This window comes from Thunnus maccoyii, chromosome 7, assembly GCF_910596095.1.
Source record: "Thunnus maccoyii chromosome 7, fThuMac1.1, whole genome shotgun sequence".
NCBI lineage: Eukaryota > Metazoa > Chordata > Actinopteri > Scombriformes > Scombridae > Thunnus > Thunnus maccoyii.
In genome coordinates this window covers 1,678,465-1,694,379 of record NC_056539.1, presented here as the reverse complement: position 1 = coordinate 1,694,379, position 15,915 = coordinate 1,678,465, and the positions used below count along the sequence as shown (strand labels likewise).

Here is a 15,915-nt window from a genome sequence, read left to right as displayed (position 1 = left end):
CTGGTCTGTTTCTAAATAAACAAACCCCCCCCCTCCTCCTCCTCTGCTGCCGCCAGGTAAAGCATGAGGGAGGAGCCTTACCTGCACTGGGTCAAACCCTCAGCATAGTTTCCCACCGGAGCAGAGCCCGCCTCTCAGCCCCCAGCTGAAACCCAACACCTGTGACATCATGCAGGCAGACATTGGCTGCTGGCTGGCTGGCTGGCTGGCCGGCCCTGCTCACAGCACTGCAGGCTTTCCACTGCTCTTTACTCCCAGGAGAGATCAGCAGCTCTGACCCACGCTACCAGCCACAAGGAGCTGATCTCCGTTCAGATCAATCACGCTACTGCAGAGCTCTGAAGCGTGTACCTGTGGCTGACCTCAGCGGCTGCACACCTCCCCCAGACTCAGTGCTCTGCAGAGCTTTGAGGGGAATTGTTTTATGGGCTTTGTAAGGGAATTGTTCTGTCACTTCTGAGGAACAACGCTGAAGTCTGCCAGCACTCATTCTCCTCAGGATATTCTTGTTTTCTCCATGGATCTTGATGCAGGTAAGCACTTGCCGTTCAGTAAGTTGTGATGTTCTCATGCTGAACGTGGCCACCTGCTCACACGTCTTTCTAGAAACTTATTTTATTATTCTGACTTTGAGAAGAGATTCTCAAACATCTATTTCTGGCCTCTTTGAAAATTATTCTATTACTAAACAACAAAGGACCCTGATGAGTTGTTCACTACAGATGAGGGTCTGTCCACTTCTACACACACATGCACATACACAAGCAAAAGGCAAGCAAGCAAGGGAACAGAGAGAAGAATGAACAAACAAGACAGAGTACACTGAGGACTGCACTTTGCCTGCAGGAGTGAAACTTTGATTCCAGTGTTATTTAGTGCAGAAGCATAAGGAGTTTTGCTTGCTGTCCTTGTTTGATGCTTTTAACTCCGCACCCACCTGCCTCAACAAGAACTGATTTTCATTAGTTAAACCTTGTACTAATAGTTTTACTATTTATCTTATTTTCTAAACAAAGTTAAAGCGATTCAGGGAAAATTATCAAATCCAAAAATACTAAAGATTTACATTACATGACGCCTGTGAGCAAAATTCAAAATGATGAAGTAATAAGGGGCTTACAATAAGGTTAAACAAATTCATAAGAACTATAAATTGTGCATTTAAATAACGTGTCAAAAAAAAGTCAAATCAGATTCTGAATGTCTGAAAATTTACAATTTAACTATATTTTTGTTTTCAGTTATTCACTATTATTTTTTATTAATTGATTAATCATTCAGTCAATATCAGAAAATATTGAAAAATGCCTATGCCACTATGTTCCAGAGTCTGAGGTAAAATCTTCAAATATCTCGTTTTGTCTGAAACCCAAAGATATTCCATTTACAACAGATTGAAGAAGCTGGAACCTCAGAATGTTTTATTTAGCCTATCTAGCATTTTTGCCTGATTCATAAAAAAGTAGTAAAAGCAGTAATAACACACTGTTACAAGTGAAAGTCTTTCAAGCAGTCATTTTTGCATGATAAATGACTTAAAGGACCAGCGTGTAGGATTTAGTGGCATCTAGTGGTGAGGTTGCAGATTGCAACCAACTGAATACACCTCCCCTCCCCCTTCCCTTCCAAGCGTATAGGAAAACCTACGTTGGCCGCGAAACTCACGAAAAACAAAAGGCCCGCTCTAGAGCCAGTGTTTGGTTTGTCCGTTCTGGGCTTCTGTAGAAACATGGCATCGCAACATGGCGGGCTCTTTGGAAGAGGACTCGCTCACAATGTAGATATAAAAGGCTCGTTCTAAGGTAGTGAAAACACAATGATTCTCATTTTCAGGTGATTTATACACTTAGAACATATTAAAACATGAATATTGTATTCCATTTCTGCAAAATCTTACACACTGGTCCTTTAAACAGTCACAGGATTACCAAATTTTCTGTTGATCAGCTAATCAATTAATCAATAAATTGTTTTAGCTTTATTATAATCTATTTCCAAAAGATCTAGTAATCTATTGTCTGCCTCTCATTAGATGTTAAAGCCAGTGTGCCATGCAGGGTCATTGTCAGGATTCACTCACCACCAAAAAGGACAGTTTTTCATCATTTATTTATTCAGTTTACTATTTAATTACTTTCTATAAATTTGATCTCTCAACATGAAGGTCTCAATGGCATTTCAAGGTCTTTATGCATTTATTAGCGTGTGGGTCTAAAAGCAGTCCAGATTGAAATGTATTGAGTCTACAAATACTGGAAGTTTGATTGTGTAAGTCATTAATTGTAGAATGCTAAAAGAAAAATGAAGTGAAAGTTTGATTCCAAAGAGATCCTCCATTGTAGAGTCCAGCATTGGAAATATTACTTAAGTAGGAGTTAATATGTAATAAATGTTGTTCATGGTACAATGGCCTAACTTTGTACCGTAAAACAGACTTCAGACTTTTCTCAAAACAAGGTAGTTAGGGTAATTCTGAAATTCCCCATGATAACTTACCTTGACCCTTCTCATTTTGAGAGCTTTGGGTGGTTGAAAGTACAGGAAAGAGACTCTCAGATGGAGCTGTGCATTGTACATAAGATGTGCATGTTGCTGTCCCTCAATACCTAAAAAAATGACTTCATCCAGATGAGGCATATTCACAGCCATTCCACTAGGAGCAGTTCCACTGACTTTGTTCCTCCCAGGTTTAAAAGTAACCTGGGGAAGGAAACTTTTCTGTACATGGCAGTAAATGTGTGGAATAGATTGCCAGGAAATCTCAAAATCATAAGCAGTTTGGGAGGTTTCAAGCTGGCGCTTAAAAATTGGCTTAGAGGTTATTTACAGTAGGATATTATGTTTGAGAATAGGGTGTCTTTCTATTTTATTTTCTTGGTTTGATATTGATGTATCTTATTTATTTTAATTATTATGTACAGGCCCAGACTTGTATGTATTCTGCTGAGGGGCTGTGCAGTAATGTTGATATATTGATGTATTTATCTCTGATGTACAGAGTTTGAATTAGTTTATTTGTCCAACAAAGCACTGAAGTGGTCATTGATGTTGTTAATACAGTGAATAACTTGCTGAGTGTAGGCACCAGTGATGATTGTATTGTATTGTATTATTGTTTTGGTGTCATTCTTGCCATGGTAGATCTCCCGTCTTGACACTCCCCTGCAGGAGAGATCAGTCAATCAATCAATCAATCAATCAGCAAACTGTTCAAAAATATGAAAAGTAAAAGTACTCAGTGCAGACACATGGTCCCTCTTAGTGTTATCAATGATTTATTATTACCTAAAAAAAGTATAAGGTAAAAGCACAGTACCTCAAAATTGTACTTAAGTGCAGTAGTAAATGTACTCAGTTATATTCCACCATAGCAGCTATCAATCAGTCAAAAAAAAGCAATTTTTACACAAAACAGTTGTTAGATTTATGCAAGAAAACACCAGTTCTTTTCCAGTTTATTTATTATTTATCTGTGTTCAGCTGAGATCTTGTCGGCCTCGTCTTACAAAGCAACCATAAAAGAAAAAATGAGAAGTTGGCTAAACCTGCAGAACAGGTCAGCGTCCCAGGAGTGATGTGCTCTGCTGTGAAATTGCACTAGTTGTCTAATGTTGTTCAGAGAGCGTGCGGTCTTTGGGGAGTGCTTACATTTCAGGCAGCCAGGCTTACGTCTTTCAACCACACTATTATCAACACCTAATCCCACAGTCCTCTGCTGCCTCTAAGTAGTTAGTTTAAAGAAACCACCATTGACTGCAGACTGGCTGTCCTACATGTTACTACAACGCATTTCACTACGTGTCCTCTCATACTGAAAGAATCTACCTACTCCAAAAACACTTTGAAATAAGACAGAAGAAGGCAGATCACTACACTAGAATAAAGAAAAATTTCACCTGATGCTAGAAAATTCTTGTAAGAAATTGTTGAAATCATCTTACTGCACTGGTAGATTTTTTTCTCTAGAAAGCAAAATATTTGAAGCTTATACTTGACAAAAATGACTCAGATAGAGATATGTTAGTGTGGACATGGCCTCAGTTTTCAAAGTAACAAACAGAAAAAAAATCAAAGTGCGGAGAAGTGGAAGTGGAAAAAAAGACACTGTGTTGGTTCTTGGAATGGGCCATCACCTCATCTCTGCTTTCTATATCCAATCACATGTTGCTTTTGACCCCAGCCTTTAGAGCTCCATGAATACACCCCCCCCCCCCCCACCCTCTCCCTCTCCTCCTCCTCCTCCTGCTCTGCCGCTCGGCGCCACATGCTGGAATCTGAGAAAGGGCTTTGCTCACGGCAGGTTAATTGCCTCTGAGATTCCTGCGCTAATGGAGCTAATCCCGTCTTTGTGTAGTTTGTGCTCCAGATTTGAGCTTGTTTGCCAGGTTATTGTGTGAGGTCGCATGTATTAATTGATTAGCAGTGAGATTCTGTGAGCTCTTGTCTTTTCTGTTGAATACTTCACAAGGAGCCCGGGGAGGTGTCGTGTTTTTTTTTACTCAGACACATGTGTGAAGGCTACGTGAAACCTTTTACCACAGCTGGATGGAGATCAAACTGAAGTTGCCATTAACACTGGTAATTTGGTAGCTGTATGAAGAGAGCATTTCAGTGTATTCCTTCCCTCTTTGATGTAGAAATTCAAAGTCTCTTCCCTCCACCATGAGCTTCACAGGCAGAGTTCAAAATAGATGGAATTTATTACCATTTTATTTTCCTGCCTCAGTTATTTAGGGTGTCATCCATAACTGGCATGTGTGTGGAACTTAATCCCTCACATGTCCCACGCTTTGTGGGACGACATTGCAACATTTTAAATTGAATTTGCTTTTTTTTCCCTCCTTTGCCTTGTCCATATATTTTCACAATTAATTCAAGTTCTTTAGATAATGTTAGAAATTTATGACTTAAGTGTTAGCAATAGGAGCGGATCCACAGCTGTTCATAAATAAGAGACGTAAATATTCTGCTTTGAGGTTCCTTTCATTATATCAGCCTGAAGCAATCCTTTTCTGCTGTGAAGCAGTCAGTGATATGCAGCCTTCAGAGGCCAGTTACAGGCTTCCTGCAGCATCTTCTAGGAGTCTAGTGCTCATCAAGGGGCCTCTTGAATTCAGGAGCTCCAAAGAAAATCCTTAAAGGGATTGTTCAGGGTTTTGTTAAGCCTATCTGATTTATAATGAACTCTAGATTCTTTCAAAGAGCCGCTGCACCCATGTCTTTTTTAGTGCCTTGTCAGTCAACTGTGATGAAAACCATTTCATGTGAAAGACTCAACCAAGTCACTTTGTATCTTGCACACAGACTGAATCACTACACAGTTTTTGTCTGTTAAATACCTTTTACCAACCTACTGCATGTGGTCGATCATACCAGAGAGTAACTCAGCAAAAAGCATATGAGAAAGGTGGTGAAATAGTGGCTCTGTGATGAACTTGTCTGTCCTGCAGTGGTTACTGCTGGTTGTGGCTAGTTTTGTTCAGGAAGAATGAATAAAAAGTGGAAAGCTCTGTTGGCATTCAGCAGAGCTTCCTCCATTTAGGACTCTCTGGTTCTTTGTTTCCTCAAAGGTCAGCACTGTGTGCAATTGGTCAGTGGTGCAAATTTTTTCATTTAGTTATTCTATTTGAAGTCTCCTCAGAAGCTGAGAGTGAATTTACCTTGTCTTTGTGAGTGAATTCACTGGTTGAGAATTAAGCCAAATATCTATAAGAATTACCTCCTTATTGAATGATTCTGCACCTCACAGTTTCTATCCTGTGCCAATATTCATTGGAAGTAGTGTGCCCCTTATGTAGCAAGGTAGAAACAAGTTTTGTCACACACCCGTATTCACTATTTGCCTAACCTGGCTTGATAATTTGTTTCACTTCATTCACTTAGCCTGATATTGTGTTCATATTAGCAGATTTCTTGTTGGGAGGGGGGTTTTAGAGTTGCAAAGTGTGAAGAGCCCCAAGTGTTTTTCCCCATTCTGTATTCCAGTTTCAAATGTTTCTGTAAACAATCACCTCAATATTAACATAGAGACACAAGATGCTTCTGGATAACATAATGAACCCATAGGTTTATGTTCTGATCATCATTTTCAGTGATTTCAACTTTGTTCCTGAGAAATCATGTTTTGTCCGTCATTTTGGCAGACCCATGCCCATAAACGCTGGCTGCTGTTGTTTAGAGCCTGAGCTTTACAGATGTATTTCCCACATTTGCAGCACATTGTGTTTGTTTTACAGTCTGTCTTTGGGGGACAGAATTTGAATCTCCTCTTTCTGTCTTCCCTGTCTTCAGTCTCACATGGTTAGATTAACTTTCCTGATTGCAATTGCCAGATAAAACAGTTTGAGAGGAAAGATTTGCTGTTGGCTCTCCAAGTACAGAGCACACAGTTCACTATAGATGAATGATTTATTATGTTTTGCAGATAGACCCAGAAACCCCAGGATTCTACCTGCCCTAGTCAGTTAGTGGTAATTTGATGAAAGACAACTTTATTTATAAAAAACATTATGTGAACACAGTATGAACTGAAATAATAAAGAGGTTGGAACAAGATTCTGACACAGGACACATCTACAAGATTGTGAAATCAACCCAGTTGTGAGAGTTTTGTCCTTCAGTGGTGGAAATTCCCAACATCCCAACAAATTCGCAAGAACTCACATTTCCCAAAACCAACTGACCTTTGAGGTCTGGGAGGTCTCTCCTGTGAAAAATTGTTTTATTTTGCTTCAACTAATCTCAGGAACTAAACTTGGAACTAAAAGTCCCTGTTGTGCAGTCCTGTTTGCGTTTCCACTGCATCTGAGGAACCAGGCAGATCATGCAAATTAGACCCATGAGGATTTTAAAAATGACGGAGGCACTTGAAACACAGTATTAACACATGAAGAAAAAAACAACACAGATTTGTCCGCCCCCGTAGTTCCTGCACTTTTGGAAAGTACAACCCCCCCAATAGGGACTCTTGGGGAGGTAAAACAATCTCCCTGGAACTTCATTTAGACCCTGTTTCCTCCAGTGGAAATGCAGGTACAGGTTTTTGAGTCCCTCAAAAGTCCCAGGGGAAAGTTCCTGTGGTGAAAATGTGGTTTATGTGTATGTTTGTGTACTCTTTACTAAGTTTTATAGTTGCTATAAACCTGTTATTAACACTTCAGTTAATCTGTAAAAGATTTTTTAAATGCTTGGTCAAAAAAGACCCTAAAGATAATCGTTATGATGTACAGCTGCTAACCCTAATCCTAACCCTAACCCTAACCTTAATCCTAACCCTAACCCTAACCCTAACCCTAACCCTAACCCTAATCCTAATCCTAACCCTAACCCATGAACAGGTCAGTTTTGACCATTAAAATAACAGGAGGCTTAACCAGAGTTACGATTAGGATCATGTTAGGTTAGTTAGGGTGCACTCATCATGTTTATCTTTAAAATATTGGCAATTTGTCATTGAACATAGTCTGGGCTTTTGCAGAATTGCGGTTGTCTGGCAGTAGGGTTGGAAACTTTTCTGTTGTAAGTGCTGGTGTGACTCAGCCCTGAAAGGATGAATGATGAATGAGACAAAGCTGTTTTGAAAGCCCTCCACCGTCACATTGTTGAAGCAGTGAGCGGAGGTATGACGGTGCAGCCTGTGGACCTCCAGAGCTGCTTCACCACACTGCCTCTGTGTGAAGTCACCACCACAGGATGAGTCCCAACACGCCCGCTGAATGCAGCACAGGGAGGACATCTGACAAGCTGTTATGACAGGAGTTATGGTCTAAGACAACCACTCTGTGCCTTCATTTCACTAAGCCAGGTTGAATGGGACAATAAAATGGAGAGCAGGGGAGGGCTGGGATTCTTTGAATATGTGTCATCATTCATACATGAAGGGGGATATTTATCATCAGACAGAGTTGAGGGGCCGGCCTCCTCTCAGCCAGGCTGTCTGTCTACAGATACATTAGCATGCTGATGGCTGATGCAGGGGGAAATGATGAGTGACTCAGTGATACTGCTGGGTATAGGCAGGTATTTGTGCCAGCAGGTACTGAATTAGAAGTCTGTAAACTTGCATTTGTATCTCATAATATGAAACTACATAATAGGTTGTAAAAAATATAATTCAATAAAAGTACATTTCTTTCCATACACACGGCTTGCTTTTTCAAATGAAGTGACCTTTTGAAAATGAAATGAGCTCAATGAAATTAACAGTAGAGCAGAATTAATGTCCTAAAAGCCCTAGAGGGTCAACTTTACCCATGCATCTTTTCCAACAAAGTTCTATTAGCATTTATAGTAATACTGTAGTGTATTACCCTAGACATTAGAGTATGTCCACACTGAGCTGATCAATCTGAAAACACTGTGTCAAACTCATCAGAAATTGTTTACTATGCTACAAACTGTTGCAGTACCTTCCATGATTTTTTCACATTTCCATTATTGTGCAACTTCTTTGTCACAAGCAACTTCTGTTGTAGTGCATTTACAATTGTGGAAAGGAAGCAGATTAATTAGACTTATCCATGAATGCCTAAATAACTGTGCCTCAAGTAGGTCTACAACTAACTATTATTTTCATTATTGATTAATATGATAATTGTTTTCTCAAGTAATCGATTAAAGCATCATAACTGAAAACAGAAAGGTGGTGCTCAATGAAGAAGCACTGCCATTATTGGAAGTTTTCTCTTTATGAAGAACTGAAGCGTCTGTCTCAGCAGTGAGGATAACTCTGGCTTCACTATTGCTAGCAGTCAGTGTGGACGTTAGAGAACGGTGCGGTTCACTCACTGTGCTCTGTAGCAGTCAGCTCCCCCTGCTGTTTCAAACCCTCCATGCAGCCTTCGGGCCACGCCTCCTCATTTACATACAAGTTTTTTTCTATTTAAGCTTTCAATTTAAGTATTTTCATTTAAACCTTTCCATTTCCCTTTTTGAGTTTCATATCTGATGTTTCTCTTTTCTTATTTTCATTTTCCACTTCATCTTTACCATTTAAGCTTTCAGTTTGAGCATTTCCATTTAAGCTCTTGCATTTTAAATTTCACTTTGTACATTGTCACTTTACATTTTCAAATGATCATTTTACATTTTAATTTTGCTTTTTCAATTTTCTCTTTCTTTTTAATTATGGCCTGATTATTCCTAGTGGTGTAGTAAAATAATAATCTTTTTAATTATATCTATTTTAATTTTTTATTTGGACTTTTAATTTAAAAAAAAATATCATCAATACTTCATAGAGGTGAACTCATTCCTCTCTCTCCCTCGTTTCAGCTGTTGCTGTGTTTAAAGGGAATGAGAGGAGCTCATGTGATCATCATTATTGAAGTCCGTCCTGACTCCACCTGCACATAATGCATTCCTCCCACTGATAATCTATTCACTCTCTCCTCCGCGTTGCGCCTGGCTGAGCCCAGAGTGCACCAGTGCTGATGGTTGGGAAAACTGCAAAAATATGTTGGTCACACCCACACATGCCATGTGTCAGGAATTAAGACTTGGATCTGCGCCTGCGCCCTATTTTGCAGTTTCCCGATATTCATAAAAGTAACATAGCAATCATTTCTAAGAATATGCATGAGATGTATAATAAATATAACGTAGAATACAAAAAATGATCAACTGTTTACTTCAGGTGGTTGTTATTGCGTAACTGATCCTGCAGTGAATATTAAAAATCCCATAAATAGACATCAATAGTAATATTAGTGTTTGTGTTGAATTAGTGTGATTGATGTGCATCATTATTGATTTCTCATATGTAAATTGGAAACCATTTATAAAACATATGCAGTCCATATATTGACATGTGCTTATGATATATATCATGCTGTTTTTTTTATGAAACCTTCAGTCATTTTCATATTGAATGAGATATCCCAAAAGACATTTTGTAGAGACACATTTGATCTGCCTCTCTCAGGAGTTCATTCCATTCAATCATTTAAATCTTGTGTGATTCTTTGTAAAAGTTATTAAGTTTCAAGAACAGTCCCATAGACCTCCATGGACAAACTCAAATAAATATTTCAAAATGCTCATTGTTACACACTGATCACCTCCATGAGCTCATTATGATGACATGTAAAGTTTATGAATTATTATGAGTTACATAATACATTCAATACATTCCTTTATATTTATAACTCAGCACCTCTGTACAGCACAAACTCCATTCAAAATTTTAAATGCTCATGCTTATGAATGAGCTCATTGTGATGACACAGTATTTAAGTTATGAAGGAATATAATAATAATATAGGAATGTCTCAATCAAGTAATCAGATTCCATACTTCAATTCATACTGCAGCAGAAGATTAGACTATACAATGCTGAATTAATATCTGGCACATTTGAAATAACAGATACAGACTTCTGACTTTGGCACACATTTCTTCATCAGCTACTTCATCCAAATACTGAAGGTACTGATTCAAAACGACTAAGTTGATCAGCTGAAATTATTGATCTGACATGAATGACAGTGTAATCGGAAAACATGACGCAATCCGCCGGAGAGAAGACGTATCACTCCGTTGGAATTGTTGTAACTACAAAAAGACAGAGAGTGGGTGTTCCCCTCTAACTAATTATCTCTGGCTGAGTACAGACACAAAAACCCGACAGTAAAATATTTAATGAAATAAACATTGACCATAGACTCAATTAACTGAAGCTATTAGAGGAAATGGAAACTGTCAGCAGAATATCTGTAACACACCCACATTATAAGCACCACACTCATCTCATTCCCACTGTTTCGTTTCATGTCTGTTGTGCCACTTCACCACTGTCAACACAAGAAGCCTAAATCTTTTTGTGTTGGTTCCTGTCATCCAGTCATGGTGATCCACCACACACACACAGCTACTTCAGAGTGAGGTCTTATTGATCTTCCTGCTGACACTTTTCTCAGGAGCGAAGGCGTGAGGGAATGTGTGTCCCTGTCTCATGCTGTCAGTGTTCATATTTAACAGTGTTTATGAAGGGCAGCTGTCCTGTCAGGAAGTGTCACCTTAAAAGCTCCGGTTTGTCTGTTGCCTTTTGATATGGTGGCAGAATGTGGTGACAACAGTTCCTGTCTTGGTGACGGTGTCCATGGTGTGGTGCACGCATTGTAATGTGACAAAATGTTGACCCTTAAATACCTTCTGCTCATTGAGATTTCACAGATTTAGAAATTAACAATAGCAAATAGAGACAAAAAACAGTTTTTTTCCCCTCCCTGCAGTATTTGTTGCTTCACTGACTTGTAATTTGCCATAATATATTGTATTTTTGCTGTATAATTACACCATAATTATAGAAAATAGGGAGCTGCAATTAAACGGCCTACTACAAAATGTAATCAGCAGCTTTTCTGCCAGAGAAACATTTAGATTTTACTCTTTCTAACAGTAATACCAGTTTATCATGGATGTAGCACAAAGGCTTTCATTTAGCTTTATTTCATTTGTAACAGCAGCTTGTCAGCTCTATCAAAAAGAATCCCATTTTCTCTTTTTGAGTGTTGTTGAAATGGAGATGATACTGATAGCTGCAGTTGATTTCTGGAAATATGCTGCGTAATGACAGAACCTTTACAAAAGGGTGTTTAATAGGCATAATATAGGACTTTGAAAGTGGAGAGCAGGGTTTGCAACCCGCATGTGGCTAGGTTTAGGCTACTTAATCATATTGGTAAAGGTTGGGGAATGATTTAAGGTTTGGTTAAATATTGAAAAAGTAAAACCTTACTGCCTCATGTTGCTCTTTTTCAATATTGAACCAAGATCACCATCTTCCCCTAACCTTAAAGGACAGGTTTGAAATTTTTTAAAATTTTCACAGGACTGTTCTCACTCCAAGAAAACCACATAATATTGAGAAGGTGTCTGAAAGCTTCTTGTGCAATTAAAACTGACTTGATTGGGGCGTATTATACATGTAATAATTTTATCAAGTCAGTTGAGTCAAGTCAAAGTGGTGCCAAGCACAATGGATGTGTCTTTAGTAGTTTAAGACCGACGCAGTTGTCATTGGAAAGCAACTGCGTGATTGGCCAACAAAACCCTGGTGTGAAGTCAATGGTGCAGTGTTTCACTGTTATTTTAAGGGCGCATTATCAAGATAGTAATATGTGCCTACATAGGCGGGTGCACAATGCACATACACTCTGCTTGTTACACACACGGATGTGCAGCAGTGCACAAACATGCAAAAGATTACAAATAAAAGGATTACAATGTGAAAGATTATTATTGTGTACATTAACATATTTTTAAAGATATGGTCATGTCATAATGGTTAGTCATAGTATTAATCAGAATTAGCTAATCGCAGTAATGCCGGATGAAATTGTCTAATTATTTGACCAATCGTGGCAAAACATGGAGGTATTTAAACAGACCGGTCAGGTTGAGGGTTTCTGTCAAGACCCAGCAAACGGATTTCAACAACGGATCAGACACAGATCAACTTTCCTGCTGCATCAGTACATGATGACATGAGGAACATATGAGGAAATAAATGAGGTGAAAACAATGATTCAACTAAAGAAGGAAATAAATCTGCACAGCTTCTAGCTGCTGCCAGCAGCAGGATCAGCACCTTGGAGAGCTGATCAAATATTCTTTAACATTTTTGAGAGTACAGTGATCAGGTTTCCATACTTTCAGTAATTAAAACCCTGCTGATTTGACCTGTTACTCCAAGACTGAACAATTCTAAAAAGAACTAAAGCTGTAATTAAAAAATAAACCTTTTCAAAAAACAAATGAAAATACATTTGCAACAAATTAATGAACAGGACCTTAAACTGGTGGTCTGGGGCCACAGGAGGGTCCAGGAGCAGCAGTGCTCCTTATGGATCGTGCACTTTTACTTCGTGCACAAGCAGATCCGTTTCCTCCACAGAGAAGTGCTCTTTCTTACTACTTGGCAAATGCGCCATTATAATAGCAATCCACTATATAAAATCTGAGACTCCTTATCAATAAAAAATAAAATAAAATAAATTCTTTGCTTTTCTTTGGAAACTGTGGGCAGAAAAAGGTATCCTGGCTCTGAAGGACCTGTATGAAGGAAACACAGTGAAAAGTTTCACAAAACTCAGAAAACAATATGATCCACAGTTGGAGTAGGACATGAGGCATCAAAATATTATTTAATGCTAATAACACACCAGGGACAGGCCTCTAATCTAAAAAGACCTGGGAGTTCAACCTAAATCAGACCTGCACTGATACAGAATGGAAAATGATTCTAGGTAACTCAAAAAAGATGTCACGCAAACTCAGAACTAAATTAGTACAGTTTAATATGATTAAGGCGACATAGAGTTAAACTTCGAGATAGCCCATCTTGCTGGAGATGTGGGGATGACCATGGTACACCTATTCAGTTCCTATGAGAATGTCCCAAAGTACAGACTTTATGGTGTGCTATTTATGAAAATATAAGGCAGATCATAGATATTCCTTACACACCTAGTCTAATGTTGTGGGGGGATCCATCACCGTCTTTAGCGGACTGGATTCACACAGCAATCATGTTGGGTAGGAAGATCATTGTTAAAGACCTCCAGCACATGGTTCTCTCAGCTTGGAATCATAGCAGCTTATGAAAAATTGTCATTTAGGATGAATAATGTTAATAGATATAGTCTGAAATGGAACAGATACCTAAAAGCCCTTGAAACCTCTCACAATCAGACAACAGCCCTTTTATTTGCAGTTTATTTCTATTCCCTAGCGCAATGAATATGCTCCACATTGCTATGGCCCTGAACCCCCATGCTGCCATTTATTTCCCCTTTTTTATGTCATTATTTACTTTGTACTCTATTATTTTGATGTACCTTTTTTTTAAGTATTGTACTGAGGTTGTTGGAAAAGTGAATGTGTTTATGATACATTCAAAAAGTGGTGTTACGTTTCTTTAAAATGTATTTGCTGTGGTGAATTATTAGTATAGAAATGTAATTGCTAGGCGTCAGAGTCGTGGTCCTAATACTCAAATCTATTTGAACCAGTTGAATCTGCCTTTGGGCTGAGATTGTTCATGTTTTTTTCCAATAAAGGGTAAGTCATTTCAAAATGTTTTCATTTTGTGTCATTTTTCTTGAGTGAAGAACAGCAATCTGACAACGTGACAATCAGAACTAAACCCAACCACAACCGTATAATGGTTGTTTGGGATTTTACACAGTGTACTCTTTGTTAAGTATTAAGTATTGAACTGAATGGACTGTAAAGTCCATTCTCAGTGTATGTGTATTGGAGGCTCTGTAAGTTGCATAGTGGACCGTGATTGGCTTCCATACTAGTTGTGTTGATCACCTGATAGCGTTGTAAATGGACTGTAAAAGGTTTTGATCAGTTTAAAGTTGGAGTTCCTCTGATGCTTTAAACGTGTGACTGATGTTTACGTCAGGTTGTTCTAATTCTCAGTCTCAGTCTCACTCTTCCACAGTGAATCCCCACTTTCAGAGTCTCTTTGCTTAGCTAACTTCAAGCTATTATAGCTGAATATTACTGAACTCAGTAGTATCTCTAGAGTAACAGTCTCAAGTGTCTTCTGTGGCATTTTGCTTTTATCTTAGATTTGGTTTGATTTTCTTTTGTGTGAACCAAACAGTAGCAGAGAAAAAATGTGACTATTTAGCAGGGCTGCCACATTTTGACTTCAGCTCGGGGTGAAATTCATGAGCCTGTCGTATTGTCTGGGGGCCTCCCCCAGAAAAAAAAAAAAAAAAGTAATTTAAAACAAATTTCCTGCATTTCTACACGACCTAACCTCTTGGATTAAGTCCAGAAACAGCCATCTGCACTAGTCTAGATTAGTTAGATTGAGGGTGACATGAAAACCAAGAACAGTATATAACTGGGTGGATCGGTACAGGAAATGATTATGGAATGATTAGGAAATGACTATTCCAAATTTGAAATTATATTCATAAAAACATTATGTAGCCGAAAATGGTAGTAGGCTGCAGGCTACCAGGCCATCTTCAAGGTCAAACAAGGACAAACAATTTATAAAAATTTAAAATACATCACAATATGTTTTGGATAATTAAACCAGGTTCATTTTCAATCTTAAAAGTCTAACAACTGCAAAAAGGTACAAACAATTTAGATGAATGAAATGGCTTCATAACTAACCTAAAAACCTATTATTAGGAATTGTGAGAAAGTTTCAGAGCTGCAGAGACGAAGAGCATCCCCGTAACCATAGTAACTCACTCTCCTGCCTGCGTGTGCACGGCCCGAGAGGAGAGGGAGAGATGCTGTGCTGCTTCCAGAAGAGCCGCTGACTGAGATTACTTACAGCAGCATGCATGGGAATAAATTACAGTATAACAGATGTGTGTATATTTCTGGCTTCCCACGATGGTCTGAATAACTCGCTGCTGCACGGTGCTGCTGTTGAGCTGTGCTGCTCTGTCTTGTCTGTGTGTGTGCTGTCAGTATTATATTATCACGCCGCAACGTTATTAGTTATGAATATATGTTTCACTATGTGAGAAAACGGACATGTGGCATGAGAGTGTATGAAATGTGTCAAGCCCTGATTTAGCCTATGCGTCATTATGTGCTCTGATCACACACTGTTGTGAACCACACACGTACAGCTCCATTTCTGTCTCTATATGCCGACGCTGGCCTCTCTGTGCAGTGTTTCACTAAGGTTTAAGACTGCAGAGGTTTGGGGTCGACAGCACACTGGCCCTCGAGGAAATTGGGCTGCTCTGGCAGTAATTGGCTGAGAGATGGCTTTTAGAAGGACATAAATTATTCAGCCAAGCCATCTCTTTCCATCCTCAAGAAACACAGAAAATTGACTCATGTTTTACTGAGAAAACAGTTGTGTTTGTTCTCCCAAACTTTTCTCAGTATGATGTGTCCTTACTCACTTGGTTGCACTTTGATGGT

At 38.8% G+C, this 15,915-nt stretch overlaps 1 protein-coding gene across 12 annotated transcripts in view; it reads left to right on the top strand.

The window, feature by feature from the left end:
• Positions 1-15,915, top strand: part of ptprfa (protein tyrosine phosphatase receptor type Fa) — a 380,682-nt gene that overhangs the window by 81,596 nt on the left and 283,171 nt on the right. For 9 of the 12 annotated variants that reach the window (XM_042417111.1, XM_042417110.1, XM_042417109.1 and 6 more), the window contains exon 1: positions 261-533. The exons of the other annotated variants lie outside the window; for them this stretch is intronic. The gene's annotated coding sequence lies outside the window, so the exon portion shown is untranslated. Of the gene's footprint in view, positions 1-260; positions 534-15,915 lie in introns of those variants that run through there. 12 annotated transcript variants of the gene reach the window in all.